Below are 20,072 nucleotides of genomic sequence, written 5' to 3'. Positions count from 1 at the left end.
CACCAGTCACAGCTTTATGAGAGAGCAGCAAAGAGACAAACACTGTTTAAAAAAAATGCATAAAACATTTTGGCAAAAGGCATGGAAAAGACTCTGAAGTCAGAAAGATGAATATTCTATGGTCTGATGAGAAAAAAAAAAACTTTCTGGCTATCATACTAAGCAACATGTTTGACGTAAGCCAGACACTGCACATTACAAAAAAACACACCATTCCCACAATGAATCATAGTTGTGTAATGGTCATGCTGTGGAGATGCTTCCCTGCAGCAGACCCCGGAAGGCTTGTGAGGGTAGTTTGTAAAATGGCTGCTGCAAAATACAAGGAAATCCAGGTGGAAAACCTGATGTAGTCTGGAAGAACCTGCACCGTGGGAGAATATTTGTTTTCCAGCAAGACTATGACCATAAAACATAAAGCCAAAGCTACACAAGAATGGCTTAAAAACAGCAATGTTAACGTCCTGGAGTAGCTGAGTCAGTGACAAGATCTCAATCCAAAGGAAAATTTGAGCTTGACTTGAAAAAGGCTGATCACTCTCAATCCCAATGCAGCCTGACAGAGCTTGAACAGTTCATGGAAAGAAAAATGGGGACAAATGGCAGTGTCCAGATGTGCAAAGCTGATAGAGACATGTTCACAACGATTCAAGGCTGTAATGGCTTCCAAATTTACATCTACTAAATATTGACTTAAAGTGAGTTAATACTTATGCCATCAATTTTTTTTTATGTTTAATATTTGTCATTAATTTAGACCACTTTGCAGAGATCTGCTGTTACATAGATGTTAAAGAGTCTTTTTTTCCACTTCTTCTTCTTCCTCTTTCAGCTGTTGCCATTGAGGGTTGCCAGAGCGGATCAATTTTTTCCATATCTTCCTTGTCCTCTGCATCTTTTTTGTTCTACCCATCACTTGCATGTTCTCTCTCACCACATCCGTAAACCTCCGCTTCGACCTTCCTCTTTTCCTCTTGCCTGCCAGCTCAGTCCTTAACATTCTTCTCCCAATATACCCAGCATCTCTCCTCTGCACATGTCCAAACCAACGCAATCTTGACTCTCTGACTTTGTCTGGCAACTGTCCAACTTGAGCTGACCTTCAAATATACTCATTTCTAATCCTATCCATCCTTGTCACACCCAATGCAAATCTTAGCATCTTTAATTCTGCCGCTTCCAGCTCTGTCTCCTGCTTTCTGGTCAGTGCCACCATCTCTAGCCCATATAACATAGCTGGTCTCACTACCATCCTGTAGACCTTCCTTTTCACTCTTCCTGATACCTATCTGTCATAAATTACTCCTGACACTCTTCTCCACCCATTCCACCCTTCTCTTTTTTACTTCTCTTCCACAATCCCCGTTACTCTGTAATGTTGATCCTAAGTATTTAAACTCATCTACCTTCACCAACTCTACTACCCTGCATCCTCACTATTCCACTGACCTCCCTCTCATTTACACACATGTATTTTCTGAATTGTTCCTACTGACCTTCATTCCTCTCCTCTCTAGAGCATATCTGCATCTCTTCAGGGTCTCCTCCACCTGCTCCCTACTCTCACTACAGATCATAATGTCATCAACAAACATTGCTGGAAAAATACTAACCTGTCCATCACCATTGCAAATAAGAAAGGGCTCAGAGCCTACCCCGATGTAATCCCACCTCCACATTGAATGCATCCGTCACTACTAACGCAGACCTCACCACTGTCACACTTCCCTTATACATATCCTGTATAACTCATGTACTTCTCTGCCATTCCTGACTTCCTCATACAATACCACAACTCCTCTTGAAGCACCCTGTCATATGCTTTCTCCGGGTCCAAAAAGACACAATGCAACTCCTTCTGCCCTTCTGTATGCTTCTCCATTAATAGTAATAATGATAATACATTTTATTTATATAGCGCCTTTCCCATGCTCAAGGCACTTACAGAATATAAAAAAGAATGGCAGGGTATACAGTATATAGCATTGTACAAACCAAATAAATAAATAAAGAAGATTAAGACAGTAAATTCAGAGAAAGCCTAACAGACAACATAATTGATGGTCTCGCACACACACACATGCAGGTTACATGAGCATCTTGACAGAGTGTTAAACTGAGAGAGGGGTAATAAAGTCAAGTAGAGCTAAAAGCCTTCCTGAACAGATGAGTTTTGAGTTGTTTTTTAAAAGAATTCATGGGGTCAGCTGATCTGATTAATTTCGGTAGGTCATTCCAGAGTCTGGGCGCTATACAGCTGAAGGCCCTGTCACCCATAGAGTGTAGATTAGTGTGGGGCACAACAAGATTGCCAGAATCAGAGGACCTTAGTGGGCGGGCAGGCACATATTGATGGAGTAAGTCACTGATGTAGTTTGGCGCGAGGTTATTTAAGGCTTTGTAGGTTATTAGTAGGATTTTATGTTCGATTCTGTAAGACACAGGGAGCCAGTGAAGACGGAGCAGGATGTGTGTGATGTGCTCACTGCTGCTGCTTCGTGTAAGGACACTTGCAGCTGAGTTTTGAATAAGCTGGAGCTGTGATATAAGATTAGTAGGGGCACCTGCCAGCAGCGAGTTACAATAATTGATGCAGGATGTGATAAAAGCATGGACAAGTTTCTCAGCATTAGAAAAGGAGGGGAAGGAGTGAACTCGGGATATGTTACGGAGGTGAAAGTAAGAAAGTTTCTTAATGTGATTTATGTGGGCAGAATAAGAGAGGGAGGAATCAAAAATGACACCAAGATTCTTTACAGTAGAGGCAGGTCTGATGAGATCACCTCCAAGATGGACTGGGAAAGAGCTCATTTTATTAAGGTGCATTTTAGTCCCAATTTGCAAGAGTTCAGTGTTGTGGCAATTTAATTTTAAAGAGTTCTGCTTCATCCAGGTTTTAATTTCACTAAGGCAGGTTGTGTAGATTGAAGTAGATTTGAGTATCATCTGCATAAAAATGATAGCCCAGTCCATAGCTACGAATAATATGGCCAAGGGGAAGCATATAAATACAGAAGAGAAGAGGGCTGAGGACAGGGCCCTGAGGATCTCTTTGTGTGACTGGCACCGAGCTGGATTGGCTGTTGCCAAAACTAACAAACTCTTGCCTATCAGTCAGATAGGACTTGAACCACTGGATGTCAGTGCCAGAGATACCCCAACATGTTCTCCATTCTGGACAGTAGAATGTAATGTCTGACAGTGTCAAATGCTGCACTGAGGTCTAAAAGAATTAATATGCTGGTTTGTCCAGAGTGTGCTGCCATAAGGAAATTATTGGTTACCCATAGCAGAGCAGTTTCACAGCTGTGCCGCGCCCTGAAACCAGATTGAAAGGGTTCCATCAAGTTATTAGTGGTTAAGTAATTGGTGAGCTGGGAGGCTACAACACGCTTAAGAACTTACTGCTGCTCAATAATCTTCACCTAACTTCTTAACATAGCTTCCACTATTCTTTCGCATAACTTTATGCTGTGGCTCATCACTTACTACATTACTTATCATTACTACAGCTCTGCACATCCCTCTTATTCTTAAAAATCGGTACCAGTACACTGCTTCTGCACTCCTCAGGCATCCTCTCACTTTCCATGATTCCATTAAACAATCTGGTTAAAAACCCCTATCATCTCAACTAAACACCTCCATGCTTCCACAGGTATGTCAATTCTTCATCCTTTTCATAGCTGTCCTTACTTCCTCCTTGCTAATCAGGTGTACTTCCTGATTCACTATCTCCACATCATCCCACCTTCACTCTCTCTCATTCACTTTATTAATCAGCCTCTCAAAGTACTGGTTCCATCTGCTCAACACACCCTCCTCAGTTGTGAAAATGGTTCCATCTTTATCCTTCATTATCCTAACCTACTGCTCAATATTCCCAGCTTGATCCCTCTGTCAAGTCAATCAGTATGGGTCCTTTTCTCCCTCCTTAGTGTACAGCCTCTTATATAACTCATCATATGTCTTTTCTTTAGCCTTTCAACAATGCAGTGGTTTTCTCTACCGTTGCTTCTGCTACAAAATTCAGTGGCAATGACTTATTCAAGATATCAGTCGTAATAGGGTCCTACATTGTGTGGATATTTGCATGCAGCTTTGATTTCAGATGCTGTTTTCTACTTAATTCTGTCAAGTGCTTAACGTGAATTAGCTTGTTAGGCGGAAGAGTTCAGCCTCCACCAACACACTTTGGAAGAGCATCCAACCAGTAATAAAAGGTAAGAAATTGGCTGGTGGGATTTAAATTCTGTATCTGCCCCCTCCAAATTCCTTCCTTTGAAGGGAGCCAGTCAAGGTTTAACAGCTGAAAACAGAATAAGATAAAGAAGAAGGAGGAATAGAGGAAACTGGATTAAAATCAGAGATTGTCATTGGAATTTTGCTAGATGTCTTTACTCTTTATTCTGAAAGAGAGAGATAGAGATTGAGAGACACAAATGGAAACAGACACAGACAAAGGGAAAGGGGAAGAAGGAAATGGCATCTGACATTTTCTACCAAGTTACCTAGGCTTTTGGCAAAAGGCCTCACACTGAATGTACTGTGAAAGGGCAGTTTTGAGCAAGACATCCCAGATGGGACTCAAACCCACAATCCCTGGCTTAGGTGGCCAATGCCTTATCCATTAGGCCACTGGGACAAAATGCTCTTCCTGGAATTGTACATTTCTTGATTCTTCTAATCAGATGGGAGACGGAAAAAAAGAGAAGAGAAACGTTTAGCTCATGGAGGAGCGTTTCTTTCTTGTAATACTTTCAACAATGCAGTGGTTTTCTCTACCGTTGCTTCTGCTACAAAATTCAATGGCAATGACTGCATAAGGAAATGAGAAAAACAGGTGAGGGCCACCCTGCCATCAAGACGGCATAGCAGAGGATGGTTTCGATCCATCGACCTCTGGGTTATGGGCCCAGCACGCTTCCGCTGCGCCACTCTGCTAACTCCCACCCTCTTTGTTTCTGAATGCCAATTCACTTGGATACAAGCAGCTCTTGGTGAACAACTTGCTAATGGTTTCACAGTCGTGGATAAAGAACTCTTTTGTAAAAACAGGTAAGAAGATTGATGTGACTTTAGGACTTCTCAGACAGTTAAGATTTCACAGCACAAATTAAAGGTATGAAGCCTCGGGAGAACGTGACAGGAAACCGTGAAGAGAAAGAAAATTCAACCACGTGAATTGTTGAAGATTTATGCCTTAGGTACAATCATTCAAGATATCAGCCGTAATAGGGTCCTACATTGTGTGGATATTTGCATGCAGCTTTGATTTCAGATGCTGTTTTCTTCTTAATTCTGTCAAGTGCTTAACGTGAATTAGCTTGTTAGGCGGAAGAGTTCAGCCTCCACCAACACACTTTGGAAGAGCCTCCAAGCAGTAATAAGAGGTAAGAAATTGTGCTGGAAAAATCAAAAATAGAACACACACCATTAGGCAGGTGGGATTTAATTTCCATATCTGCCCCCTCCAAATTCCTTCCATTGGAGGGAGCCAGTCAAGGTTTAAGAGCTGAAAACAGAATAAGATAAAGAAGAAGGAGGAATAGAGGAAACCGGCTTAAAATCAGAGATTGTCATTGGAATTTTGTTAGATGTCTTTACTCTTTATTCTGAAAGAGAGAGATAGAGATTGAGAGACACAAATGGAAACAGACACAGACAAAGGGAAAGGGGAAGAAGGAAATGGCATCTGACATTTTCTACCAAGTTACCTAGGCTTTTGGCAAAAGGCCTCACACTGAATGTACTGTGAAAGGGCAGTTTTGAGCAAGACATCCCAGATGGGACTCGAACCCACAATCCCTGGCTTAGGAGACCAATGCCTTATACATTAGGCCACTGGGACAAAATGCTCTTCCTGGAAGTGTACATTTCTTGATTCTTCTAATCAGATGGGAGAGGAAAAAAGAGAAGAGAACCGTTTAGCTCATGGAGGAGCGTTTCTTTCTTGTAATACTTTCAACAATGCAGTGGTTTTCTCTACCGTTGCTTCTGCTACAAAATTCAGTGGCAATGACTGCATAAGGAAATGAGAAAGACAGGTGAGGGCCAACCTGCCATCAAGACGGCATAGCAGAGGATGGTTTCGATCCATCGACCTCTGGGTTATGGGCCCAGCACGCTTCCGCTGCGCCACTCTGCTAACTCCCACCCTCTTTGTTTCTGAATGCCAATTCACTTGGATACAAGCAGCTCTTGGTGAACAACTTGCTAATGGTTTCACAGTCGTGGATAAAGAACTCTTCTGTCGTCTTTGCCACCTCTCTCTACACCTTATGCCTTATCTCCTTGTACTCTTGTCTACTTTCTGCATCTCTCTGACTATCCCAATTCTTCCTTGCCATCCTCTTCCTCTGTATACTCTCCTGTACTTCCCCATTCCACCATGAGGTTTCCTTTTCCTCCTTCCTGTGTCCAGATGTCATGCCATGGACCCTTCTTGCTGCCACCCTTACCACATCTGCTGAAGTTTCTCAACTGTCTGCAATGTGGATCCCATAATAAAAGTTTTTCAGGCTAAAGTTTTAACTCTAAGTTACTCTAAATATGAAATAAAATAAATATTGTAAGAAAGTGTAAAGTGAGAATAAAATTGTTGCAGTACATTTCTAGATTGCTGCATCTGTCCATTGAACCAGTTTTTTACAGGCAGAATAGTAGTTGGCGGCACAGTGGCTCAGTGGTAGCACTGTTGCTTCAGGTTTGCTTCCCGGGTCCTCACTGTGTGGAGTTTGCATGTTCTCCCCGTGTCTGCGTGGGTTTCCTCCGGGTGCTCCGATTTCCTCCCACAGTCCAAAGACATGCAGGTTAGGTGGATTAGCGATTCTAAATTGTCCCTAGTGTGTGCTTGGTGTGTGGGTGTGTTTGTGTGCCCTGCCCAGGGTTTGTTTCCTGCCTTGTGCCCTGTGTTGGATGGGATTGGCTCCAGCAGACCCCCGTTACTGTAGTTAGGATATAGCGGGTTGAATAATGGATGGATGGATGTCTATAAATGTGTTGCTTTTGCTTGCAATGCAGCAAATTACCTTTTACTCTTTTAAACATTATACAGACATTGACAGTGGTGAATTATTAAGCTGCTTGTATTGAGGAAGAACAGTCAATGAAACCACTTCCACTTGGAGCTGTTCAGAAGGGGCCATTGCTTTGTAAATGATCCAAACATATTTTAGGCTTATGATATCTGGTTGAGTGCAGATTTTGCTTGCAAAATGTATTGAGACAAATATATTTCTAAAGCAGACCTGTGTTTTAATTTGTGGTCATTTTGTGGTTATTATCACTGACATTTGACATTTTCTGGTCTTTGCTGGTCATTTATTTCTCCCTATGCCTTTCTCAATCTGTCAGAACAAAAAAGGTCTCTGTTATACAACTTCTGGGGCTAATTGTTGCTTAACGTATTCTACCTATCTGTTTGTTTGAACTGGTAAATGCTGCATTGTCATTTTATGCAGGTGTCCAGTAGGTCAGTCAGAATGTTATTGTGGTGTATATTTAAATGCTGTTGTACGTTTATTTAAATTAGTGCTGTTGGAGACCACTTTTATGTTTTTAAAATTGCACTCACTTAATGTATCATAAAACAGCTTTTTGCTAGTATTTATATAATCCATTTGTTTAATGGCTTTTAGTGAGTTTTAGATGTTTTATTCTTATTAGTGGGAGAGGTAATTAAACCTTTCAGCAGATAATCATTCTCTCCAAAGTTCCCAGCCATTTGCAAATCCTTTTGTCATAAACACTCCATATAAATAAAACCTTAATGTATGTTTAACATTTGGCAACTTCTAAACTTGGAGATAAAACACATTTGTCATTCAAAGGTTTATCACTTCATTTTTTCAAAGAGCAGTGTTTTTTTACTTATTTGATATTAAATATGTATGAAACTCCATTTTTGTGCATTATTATATATTTTAATGATAGATGCAAATGCTTACAGTTTTCAGTAGCTAATTTACGCAGCCCACTTTGTCTGATTCATGGTTTTTGGAAGCCAAAGATTTTGGCTGTCATAAAGGTTTGAAAGAAGGAACCACATTCATCACAGTATAGTAAAGAAACACGCACTGCAGTAGTTTTTGCAAAATTAATGTGTACAGCAAATGTTGCTTCTGTTCATCTGTTTATTTTAAATTCATTTCTGAAATGACATTATTCAGATAGGAAAGTTACAGTCTGAAATGCTTTGATTTTCTTTTCCTTCATTCTGTTCAGTATTATCTAGAGACTTGGACAATATATTTGTACTTTCATTAATTCTGCAGATCTGCTAACTGTAATCACTTCCAAAAGACTATTTTTCCCACTGCACTTACAGTATTGTATATTTTATATATTTTATATTTTACAGTATATTTTATTCTTTCTTTACCACAGTAGCTTGATTATGTGAAAGCCAGCCTGACCACAGACAGACAGATAGACAATGTCTTAAGTCCACCACACACGATTTTTTTACAATGTCCACAGTCCCCCACAGCACACAGTGCTTCCAGCACCAAACACCTCTCTTTCTCGACCCCTCAATGGTCCTCTTCAGGCCGCCTTCTCCCACTCTCCGAAGCCTTGTCTTCTGCCACCCAACACCAGCTCCCCGACTGTTGGAAGGCGGCCCCTTTTATGTTGCCCCGGATATGCTCCAGGTGCCCATTGATGAACTTTCGCTGGCACATCCTGGTGTGGCAGAAGTGCCGGCTGAGCAACCGGAAGCACTCCGGGTGACCCTGCAATATCTTCCGCCAGCTGGTGAGGTGGAAGTGCTGGCGTCCATGGCTTCAGGATCCAGAACCCACCCCCTGGTGGTGGCCACGTGCCCTTATAGGGTTGAGCTTCCCAGCTCGGTTTCCATGACCCCCATAGCAACCAGGGTGGCTGTCCTCTCATGGCAGAGGCGCCATATAGGCGTCCCGGATGGGCCCGTGACAATTAATTCTGTGTTGTCCAACCAATAACAATTCCTCTGTTTTCTGGAGTCCTAAATTAGACAGAACACAGCGTAGATGGAGCAGGTTCAAGATCTGCCAACCATGAAGAAGAACCCTGGCCGGCTCATTATTTAACTCAGTTCATCAGCAGTTTTTTTGTCCCAAAAGAAGATAAAACCGTCCTCAAAGAGTATTGTTTTCCAATCCCAGACTAACAACTCATTCAAACAGACAAAAGTTGAAGCCTGGAATACTGTAATTTGCATTTGATTCTAAACATTCATCTGAACATTCCATTAAACAACTTGAGTCACCAACCCTCTTTTCTTTCTCCGTTCCATTCTTTTTTTTTGTTTGTTCGTAGGTTACTCTTTGATGTTCTCTTATTTTTGTTCACGTGTCCTTCTGCCTATATCATATGGTCTTGTACTTATCATAAAAGGTCAGTTTATTTTTGGCCGATCACAATAATTCTTTATCAAAACAAATATATGTCTTTAATCTTGTATCTGCTTCCTTTACTCTTCTGTGCTTCCTCATAACTCCACACACTGCTATGTCATTAATTTTCCTCAAAATAAAAAAAAATTTTTCTTTCACATTTTACACTGTGACTTTCTCCCAAACCAAGTGTGCAGCTGAACCTTCATTTCTACATTCTTCTTCAGATTTAGCTATTTGAGACATGGGGCCCTTTATAAGTATATATGACAATTGCTCACTCGGACAAATTTGTTTTGGGGGCCCCCAAGAAGGCGGGGGCCCTAAGCTATAGCTTGTGTAGCTTATACGTAAATCCTGCACTGCTGTTAGCCAATAGGGTGCTGATGGAAATTGGGCTACTGTTGGCCAAGGAAGAAGAAGAAGAGGAGGGGGAAGGCATGTCAAGTGGTAGGAGGAGAGGATGCAGAGTGGAAGTGAGGGTAAGAACTTTAAATGTTGGCAGTAGGACTAGTAAGGGGAGACAGTTAGCTGATGTGATGGAGAGGAGGAAGGCTGATATATTGTGCGTGCAAGAGACTAAATGGAAGAGGAGTAAGGCCAGGTGTATTGGAGGGGGGGTTCAAATTGTTCTATCATGGTGTGGATGGGAAGAGAAATGGGGTAGGGGGTACTCTGAAGGAACAGTATTTTAAGAGTGTTTTGGGGGTGAAAAGAGTGTCAGACAGAGTGATGTTTATGAAGCTGGTAACTGAATGTGTGATGATGAAAATTGTGAGTGTATATGCCCTTCAAGTTGGGTGTGTAATGGATGAGAAAGAAGATTTCCACAGTGAGATTGAAGTGGTGGACAGTGTCCCCAAGGGAGAAAGAGTGGTGATTGGAGCGGATTTCAATGGATATGTCGCTGAAGGGAACAGAGGAGATGAGGAGGTGATGAGTAGGTATGGTGTCAAGGAGAGGAATGCAGAAGGTCAGATGGTAGTGTATTTTGCAAAAAGGATGGACATGGCTGTGGTAAATATTAAGAAGATATTAATTAAGAAGAGGGAGGAACACAGAGTGATGTACAAGAGAAGGATGCACACAGGCAGAAGCGTCAGTCTGAAGGTGATTGAAAACTGCAAAGTGGTGGGAGGGGAAAGCATAGCTACTGTGAAGGACAGCCGGGTCCCATGTTCCGGGGATGCCGCCATGGGCAGTCCAATACCTCCCCCGGGACGCTTGGTGGCAGCCTCCCTGGCCGACGGTGATTCCCCAACCATCTGCAGGGCTCCATGGGAGATGGAGTCCTCCACAGCTTGTTTGGGGCCTGGGGTGGCCGTTAGGGGGGGCTGTCTGCTTTCAACAGCCCGGTTGGATGAGTCTTCAGCCCCCCCGGAAGTGCAATTAGGACCAGGTGGTTAATCACCTGGAATGCTTCCGGTTGGGCTATAAAAGGGCCCAGCCACCACCACTCGAACCAGAGTTGGGAGGAAGAAGACGAAGCTTGAGAAGGAGTGGTGGTAAAGGAAGAGAAGTGTTGTGCATTTGTGCTTGTGCTTCTGGACTGTGTTTGGGCTGTGTGGCACGGGGAGGATGTGCCCCATAGCTGAAGCAAAATAAAGTCTTTGTACTTTTATACGTGCCTCCATGTCTATCTGTGTCGGGTCAGGCGCCTATATAGCGCCTTTGTTACACTACCTAGCATAGGATGGTGGTCTGTCGTATGATGCTGGATATCAAGAAGAAGAAGAAAGTGAAGGCAGAGCCAGGGATCAAATGGTGGAATTTGAAAAAGGAAGTCTGCAAGGTTGAGTTCAGGGAGGAGATAAGACAGGCACTGGGTGGCAGTGAAGAGTTACCAAATAGCTGGGAAACTACAGCAGAAGTGGTAAGGGAGACAGCTAGAAGTTAGCTTGGTATAACATCTGGACTGAGGAAGGAGGACAAATAAACCTGATGGTGGAATGGGGAAGTACAGGAGAGTATACAGTGGAAGAGGTTGGCAAAGCAGAAGTGGGATAGTCAGAGAGATGCAGAAAGTAGATAAGAGCACAAGGAGATAAGGCGTGAAGAGAGAGGTGGTGAACACTAAAGAAAAGGTGTATGATGAGTTGTATGAGAGGTTGGACACTAAGGAGGGAGAAAATGACCTGTACCAATTCGCTAGACAGGGGGACCAAGCTGGGAAACATGTGCAGCAGGTTAGGGTGACAAAAGATAAAGATGGAAACATACTCACAAGCAAGGAGGATGTGTTGAGCAGATGGAAAGAGTACTTTGAGAGGCTGATGAATGAAGATAATTAGAGAGGGAGAAGGGTGGATGATGTGGAGAAAGCGAATCAGGAAGTGAAACAGATTATCCAGGAGGAAGTAAGGACAGCTATGAAGAGAATGAAGAATGGAAAGGCAATTGGTCCAGATGACATACCTGTGGAAGAATGGAGGTGTTTAGGAGAGATGGCAGTGCAGTTTGTCAGCCAAATTGTTTAATGTACAGTATATTTGGAAAGTGAGAGGATGCCTAAGAAGTGCAGAAGAAGTGTACTGGTACTGATTTATAAGGAAGAGGGGGGATGTGCAGAACTGTAGTAACTAGAGTGGCATAAAATTGATGAGCCACAGCATGAAGTTATGGTAAGGAGTAGTAGAAGCTAGGTTAAGGAGTGAGGTGATGAATAGTGAGCACCACAGATGCGATGTTTAGTCTGAGGGTGTTGATGGAGAAGTATAGAGAAGGACAGAAGGAGTTGCATTGTGTCATTGTGAACTTATAGAAAGCATATGACAGGGTGGCTCGAGAGGAGTTGTGGTATTGTACGAAGAAGATGAGAATGGCAGAGAAGTATGTAAGCATGGTACAGGATGTGATATGTAGTGCAAAGGTGTGACAGTGGTGAGGTATACTGTAGGAGTGATGGATGCATTCAAAGAGGTGAAGAAGATAGTGCAGGTAGTGGGGAGTGGGTGGTGAAGAGAGTCAGGAATGATTTGTGACATACAGGTACCAGCAAGAGTGAAAGGGAAGGTCTACAAGACAGTAGTGAGACTATCTGTGTTATATGGGTTAGAGACGGTGGCACTGATCAGAAAGCAGGGGACAGAGCTGGAGGTGGCAGAATTAAAGATGTTAAGGTTTGCAGTGGGTGTGACAAGGATGGATAGGATTAGAAATGAGTACATTAGAGGGTCAACTCAGGTTGGATGGTTAGGAGACAAAGTCAGAGAGGCGAGATTGCTTTGGTTTAGACATGTGCAGAGGAGAGATGCTGTGTATATTGGGAGAAGGATGCTAAGGATAGACCTGCCAGAGATGAGAAAAAGAGTAAGGCCTAAGAGGGTGTTTATGGATGTGGTGAGAGAGGACATGCAGGTGGTGGGTGTAACAAAGCAAGATGAAGAGGACAGGAAGATATGGCAAAAGGTGATCCACTATGGCGACCCGTAATGGGAGCAGCTGAAAGAAGATTATTCACTTAGTATGTTCGTGATTGTCCAGCTCTTATTGCAAGGTTAAACTGTTTTGCAAAGTATAGAGAATTGGCAGGCCAGTGGGCACAAGAAAAAGGACTAGGAAATGATTAAACAAATTGTAATTTGAGGTCATACTGGGAAGTCAAAAGATCATATGCCCCAAAACCTACAATCTAACTAAAAATCAAAAAACACATGAGAAAATCTGGCTTCCTTGTAGACATACACACAACCGAATGCATGTAAAGCTTCCCTTTGAATTATTCACCAACTTGAATGTCAACAGTAGCAAACTGCTGTGTTAAAAATGTTCTTGTCTCTGATGTAACCCACCACAAATTCCATTTGCTGTTGGAAAGCAACAAAAGCTGTTGCCAAAACACAATCCCATAAAATGGGCATACAAACAAAAACTTTGCAATGAAACCATTAAAAAGTAACATTAAAAAGTAATCAGATTTTAAAGTAAGCAAATTCCAACAATGAATATAGCACATAATTAAATCCCAGATTCATAACTCTAGCAAGGTGTCTATACAGTACATGTATTCCACATTTCGCTTTTGATTTATAGAAAGGTTAGCTATCATGGCTGTAAACCTTTAAAACATCAACCTATAAGAATTTATAAAGGATTGTCTGCTGTGGACTATGGCCGCACATTCATCCTGGCCAATACCCCCAGGCCGCCAGAGGGAGACATCCCTGTGACATGAAGATGCCCCGAATTCCAGCAGGGCATAATGGACATTGGAGTTTTCCTGTACAGCCCTGCTGGATAACTTCGGGGCCACCAGGGGACGCTACTGGGAGGCTCCGAGACCTCTATGTTACCTCTAACCTGGAAGTACCGTCTTAATTACAGCGACAGAAGAAATGACGTACTTCCGGGATGAAAAAGAAGAATTTTGATCTGACCCAGAAGTGCTAGGAAGTCACATGGACTGAGGGTTCAGAAGCACTTCCGGGTCACGGACTATATAAAGGACTGTGGGAGATCCCAGAGTTGAACTGAGTCAGGAGGTGTGGCAACACATCTGGGAGTGGAGGATTATTGGTTATTGTATTATATTGTGAGTTATATGAGTATTGTGGAGTGTAGGGTGCTTGGTGCACATTATTATTATAAAATAAATAATTATTGGACTCTTATCTGGTGTCTGGCATCTGATCTGAGGGTTCAAGGAGACAACAGCGCCTCCTATCTGTCACAGTGGTGTAGCCAGCAGGATACTCTGGCTGTCGGTTTGGCAGAGGACCTGAAAATAAATTTCTGTGGACAGAGAACCCCAAGAGGACAGCATCAGGACACACAGAAAAAAATGCCACAAACCCTATTGTCCGAGTACGTCATGGGGAAGAAAAAAGGCAAGCAGACCGACAGTGCAAGCAAGAGAGCCACGCTCATAATGGCAGGCGCTTGGGAGGAGCAACAGAGTGGCTACATAGGTCGGGAGAAGCCTCCGGAGACAGACGACCGCCACAAGGTACGTGCCAGGGATTTAATTGAAAATATATTTAAAATAACTCACTTTGTCCCGTGCACGTACCTCGGAGAAGATCACCTGGAGGCCCTGCGGGGGGCAGGAGAATTCCCCGAAGACAGTGATGTCCTGTTCGAGCCTACAAGCGAAAGGGACTTCCGCATGTTGGGTGTTGGTGAGGACCACGTGATTTACCCCGGTGTATTGTGGGAAGGAGAAGGTCCGCGTCCCACTGCTTGTGACTTCGCCCACAAAGAGACGGTCTCAGACTTTCCGAAGGGGAAGGGGGAGGCGAGCGAAGCACCTCTCACCCCGCAAAAAGGTAAAGAGGGCCAGGAAATGGTTGATCGATCCGCCAACAAATTTAATACAGGTGGATCGCAGTCAGCCAAAGATGGCGGCCCGTTCCTCTAAAGAGAACTCCAATTCCCAGAAGCCTTCGCGCAACCCAACCGAGCACATGCCAGTGTCAGGCGTGCTTATTGGCTCCCGGCTGGAAGATAAGGAAAATGATGATTTAAGCCTGCCTCTGGCCGAATTAATTAATGTTATAAACATGTGGGAACTCGAAAAAACTAATCAAGCCCGTACAGAGCTTTTTTCAGATGTTAGAGACGATCAAGAAGATCATCAAGGAACTGGGGGAGACGGCCGAAATGCCTTTGAAGAAGGTAAACGAGTACCTGCGGCAGATCACAGAGCCTCCAATATTAAATAATGCGGCGGTACAGGTAAGCAAGACCTGTACCGTACATCATAGAGGAACACAGAGTTAAACAGGCCCGCGAGTTATTAGTAACGGGTGCCAAGTAACCTCGAGCCCTACAAAGGACGTGTGGGTAATGACTGAATGGGCGGGGGAAGAATCGATCGAGCCGGTGCAGCTGGACAGTGCTGTCTCCCGGAGTGATGCAGTTCTAAAGATGCTGCCACTGGTCACTCAAAAATCAAAGGGGATTCAGACAGTAAAAGGGCTCTCATAGAGGGACCCAAACTGTAGACAAGCCCCAGATTAAGAAGGAGATCCCAAAACGGGGGTCTCCTGATAAAATAGAAAAGGGTGTTAAGACTTTAGAGGTGGCTATGGAACCCTCCTCAGTGGAAAAAGGGGCGGAGCCAGAATTCCCAAGGTGCTTTCAGTCTCGCAGAGAAATACAAACAGGAGGGCCGCGGCTGTGCTATGAATGCCACAGGCCGGGCCACGTATGGTGAAGTTGTCCTAGGAGGACAGAGTTGCAAAGAACTCATTTTTATATTGTTCCTCTTAGGTTTTCACGATATTGTTACTGACATTGCCAAGGCCCGACCAAAAGATCCTCATTGGAGGAAGATGTCCCTCGCAGGGCTGCCGCTCTGAAACATGGTTCTTCACTTGAGTACTGTGGACTATGGGCGCACATTCATCCCGGCCAATACCCCCAGGCCACCAGAGAGAGCCATCCCTGCGACATGGAGATTCCCCGAATTCCAGCAGAGCATCGTGGACATTGGAGTTTTCCTGCACAGCCCTGCTGGATAACGTCGGGGCCACCAGGGGATGCTGCAGGGAGGCTTGGAGACCTCTATGTTACCTCTAACCCGGAAGTACATCTTAATTACAGTGACAGAAGAAATGACATACTTCCGGGATGAAAAAGAAGAATTTTGATCTGACCCAGAAGTGCTAGGAAGTCACATGGACTGAGGGTTCAGAAGCACTTCCAGGTCACGGACTATATAAAGGACTGTGGGAGATCCCAGAGTTGAACTGAGTCGGGAGGTGAGTATTGTGGAGTGTAGGGTGCTTGGTGCACATTATTATTATAAAATAAATAATTATTGAACTTTTATCTGGTGTCTGGCATCTGATCTGAGGGTTCAAGGGGACGACAGCACCCCCTATCTTTCACACTCCATTTTTTGTTTTGTTTGTGAAATACTTTTGCCTCAGGCTCCAAGAAATCTAGGCTAGTAGGAGAGTTTGCACATTCACCCAGTATCTTTTGCTTTCTAATTATTCCTGTTTTACCTCCTACATCCCAAACATATACATGTTAAAATGATTCAGTCAGGTCAGGTTGGGGAGCATGCATTGGTACAGCGTGTTGCGGCACCCACCACACGATGAAACAGCTCGGGATCCTGGTTGGCAACCCCCCCTCAGCAGACATACAGTCCAGTCCCACTCTCCGGAAATAACCCTCTATCTGCCGCAGCCAGGTGTTACATGGGCATCCCCTTGACCTGGTCCAGCCACTCAGGTCCTCAACAATGAGGATAAAATTATTGGCAACTCTTAATTGACAAAATATGACTGACTATTGGTATTTGTGCCCTCAGATGGAATAGTTCTAAGTTTGAATATTAGAACAATCTAAACACGATCAGGCCATTCAGCCTAACAAAGCTCACCCTTGCTAACCACTTTATTCTTCTAAAATAAGATCAAGTAAGTTTTGAAAGTTCCTAAAGTCCTACTGACTACCACACTACTAGTGTCTATGGTTCTCTGTGTAAAGGAAAATTTCCTAATGTTTGTGTAAAATTTCCTCTAACAATTTTGTAACGGTGTCTCCATGTTCTTGATGAACTCATTTTAAAATAACAGTGTTGAACCACTGTACTGGAAGACATTTTTGCAAAATTTTGAAAAAAAGCAAGCAAGTAAAACATCTTTTATGTATTAGGCAGTTCCGGGACCATGGGAACTGAAGAGTTTGAAGTGACATGTTAAGCATATTTTTATGTTTGGGTCATAAAATTAGCTTTTCAGAGTATTAAAATCCATGTGTCTCTTCTTTTGGGAGCCTCAGTTTAGGAGAGTGTTAAGACATAAAATACTATGTCTATGCAGCAGAAAACCTACTTGAACATAACACAATGTGTGGAGTATACTGTAAGCCCAAGGAGGTTATGCTCAAGCTTTATAATGCAATGGTCTCCAGGGTTCAAAAAGGACAAAGCAGCACTAGAAAAAGTAGAAGAGCTATTAGGCTGATTCCAGGCAGGAAGACTCTTGGTCAGGGAGGTGATCAAGAACCCAATGGTCACTCTAACACAGCTTCAGAAGTCTTCTACTGAGATGATAGAACCTGTTGTATGGATATCCATGTCAGCCCCACTCCATCAATCAGATAGAAGCCACTCTTGAATAAACGGTATATGACAGCCCACTTGGAGTTTACCTACTATCAATTAAAAGACTTTGAGAGCATGTGGAAAAAAATTCTTTGGTCTGATGAGACAAAAACTGGTCTCTTTGGACAGAATTCTGAGCACTATGTCTGGCAAACACCAAGCACTGCTCACCTGATCACCAATCACTGGCCTAATACGATCCATATAATGAAACATGGTGGTGGCAGCATCATTCTATGTGGGTTCTTCTTAGTAGCTTTCAACCTCAAGGAAGGAAAAATGCAATTAAATATTTTTTGAAGAAATCCTGCTCCAGAGTGCATGCAACTTCAGATTGGGGTGACAGTTCAACTTTCAGCATGACAATGACCCAAAGCATACAGCTAAGATAATGCTGAAGTGGCTTTAAGACAAGTTACTGACTGTCCTTGAGTTGCCCAGCCAAATCCCAGACTTTAAACCCTATTGAACATCTGTGGAGAGACTTGAAGATGGCATGCTTCACAAAGAATTGAATGGAACTTGGGGGGATCTGCCAGAAAGAATCAAATAAACTTCTCAAATCCTTGTGTGCAGAGTCTGCAGAGGCTTACTAGACAAAACTTGAAGTTGTAATTGCTGCCAAAGGGGCTTACACAAAGTACTGCATAAAGGGTATGAATATTTATATGAATGAGAGATTCCAGTTTTTGATTTTTAATAAATCTACAAACATTTCTGAAAAAATGATTATCACATTGTCTTTATAGGTTACTGAGATTGATGGTGAAAATGGCACATTTATCCATTTAAAATTACATCCTCAGTAAATAAAGTGTGCAGAAGGTTAAGGGATCTAAATACTTTCTGAATCCATTGTATTGTTCCTGATTGTCCCTACAGCACCTGCAAGGGAAGCTATGCTAATGCTAGTCTCCTGCATGCAGATACCTATATGTCTCCTGTAAACCATTGTTTTCTCAAAGTAAAGTCAATAATGTCTTTACATGATCTTGCCAGTAGAAGAATGTTGCTATTTCTATTTACTTTCTTGAAGGTTTGTACTATAAAACATAAGGACTGATCTTTCACCTTTAGTCTGTGTTTAATTGCATGTATCACCAAAGTGAGGAGAATAGAAGGTAGTGAAACTATTAATTTCAAATTAACAGAGAGTTTTTCATGCTACAGTATATGAATTAACAACAGAGAGCCAGAGGAGTTTTATCTTCTATTAAAAGCCTTTTTTATAAATATATTTCCATTTACTCTCCTTATTGACATACAGTGCAGTATGTGTTTTCATTAGTGGATTAAAATCTGGTTTAAACAAATAGCAGTTAAAGGATTAGAGTCACACCATGGCCTTGCTTCCTTTTTCTGTGCCTTTCGGAGAATAATTTAGTTTCTGCAAGTGAGAGTAATACTAACCATGGCAATAAAACTGTAAGTCATAAGTTCAAACTCTGTTCAGTCTATGAAACCTCCTTAATTTTTTATGATGGCTTCTGTAAATGCAGGAAGAAAATGGTAAATACAGAACAGTACAGCTTTGTATAATAAAAAATTTAAAAGAAAGGTTTTTGAAAGGTAATGACGAGTTTGACTCTCTGAACTGCATTAATACAATATTAAACCAAAGCGGTGCCATTGTTACATAATGTCACATATGGAAGTCATTCCAGCTGTATGGGTCTGGACAATTTTCCAAAGTAATACTGCCTGAGTGCAGTTTTCCGAGAGAGACAGTTTGATGGTGGGGTTTGATCTTCTCATCAATGTCATCATTTGACAGTTTTGTTTTTCAATTTTTAAACTGTTCCTGGAGCTCTAAAATAATTTATACATCATTTTGTTTATTATCAAGAGTCTGGAATCCAAAGGTTACATTTATGTTTTTTTATTTCAATGCATTTTCACTTTGGTTGGTAATTTTTTGCATTCTCCTGTATTGCCTTCTTTTATGGACAGTTGATAAATCATCGCTAGGTATGGTCAACTGGAAAAGTGTGGTATGTGACATCACCAGGTCTATGGTGCAAAATAAAAAACATGGCAGCGCTTGAAGCTGTGTAGAAGAGGGCAACCAAGTGCATCCCAGGACTTAAGGACATGTCTTACTCTGACAGAGTCAACTTAAGTCAAGTCAAGTCAAGTTGGGGAGCATGAACTGGTACAGAGCATTGCCACACCCACTACACGACGAAACAACTCGGGATCCCGGTTGGCAACCCCCCAGGCAGACACGTGGTCCAGTCCCACCCTCCGGAAATTAACCTCTATCTGCCGCAGCCAGGTGTTACATGGGCGACCCTTTGGCCTGGTCCAGCCACTCGGGTCCCCAAAAATGAGGATCTTATGCGCTGGATCACCCTCGGGGAAATGCGCCACATGGCCGTAGTGTCGTAACTGATGCTCCCTCACAATGCAGGTAATGTGCCTCATTTGGGACTCCATGAGCAACCGCTCAATAGACACAAAGTTAAACCAACAGTATCCCAGGATTTTCCAGAGAGACATAGTACCAAAGGACTCCAGTCTTCATCTCAGGCCACTGGATAGCATCCATGTCTCGCAACCATATAGCAAGACAGGAAGCACCAGGACTCTAAAGACTTGGACCTTCGTCCTTTTGCATAGATATCGAGAGTGCCACA

At 42.8% G+C, this 20,072-nt stretch overlaps 2 non-coding genes across 2 annotated transcripts; both read right to left on the bottom strand.

Annotated features, from left to right (window-relative positions):
- Positions 1-4,872: 4,872 nt before the first annotated feature.
- Positions 4,873-4,944, bottom strand: trnam-cau. Its single transcript has one exon. It is a non-coding gene; the product is annotated as a tRNA-Met (tRNA).
- A 1,132-nt stretch (positions 4,945-6,076) lies between these two features.
- On the bottom strand, positions 6,077-6,148 carry trnam-cau. Its single transcript has one exon. It is a non-coding gene; the product is annotated as a tRNA-Met (tRNA).
- Positions 6,149-20,072: the final 13,924 nt, after the last annotated feature.

This window comes from Polypterus senegalus, chromosome 4, assembly GCF_016835505.1.
Source record: "Polypterus senegalus isolate Bchr_013 chromosome 4, ASM1683550v1, whole genome shotgun sequence".
Taxonomy (NCBI): Eukaryota; Metazoa; Chordata; class Cladistia; order Polypteriformes; family Polypteridae; genus Polypterus; species Polypterus senegalus.
The sequence above is the reverse complement of the archived record's forward strand: the minus strand, read 5'-3'. Positions and strand labels throughout refer to the sequence as shown.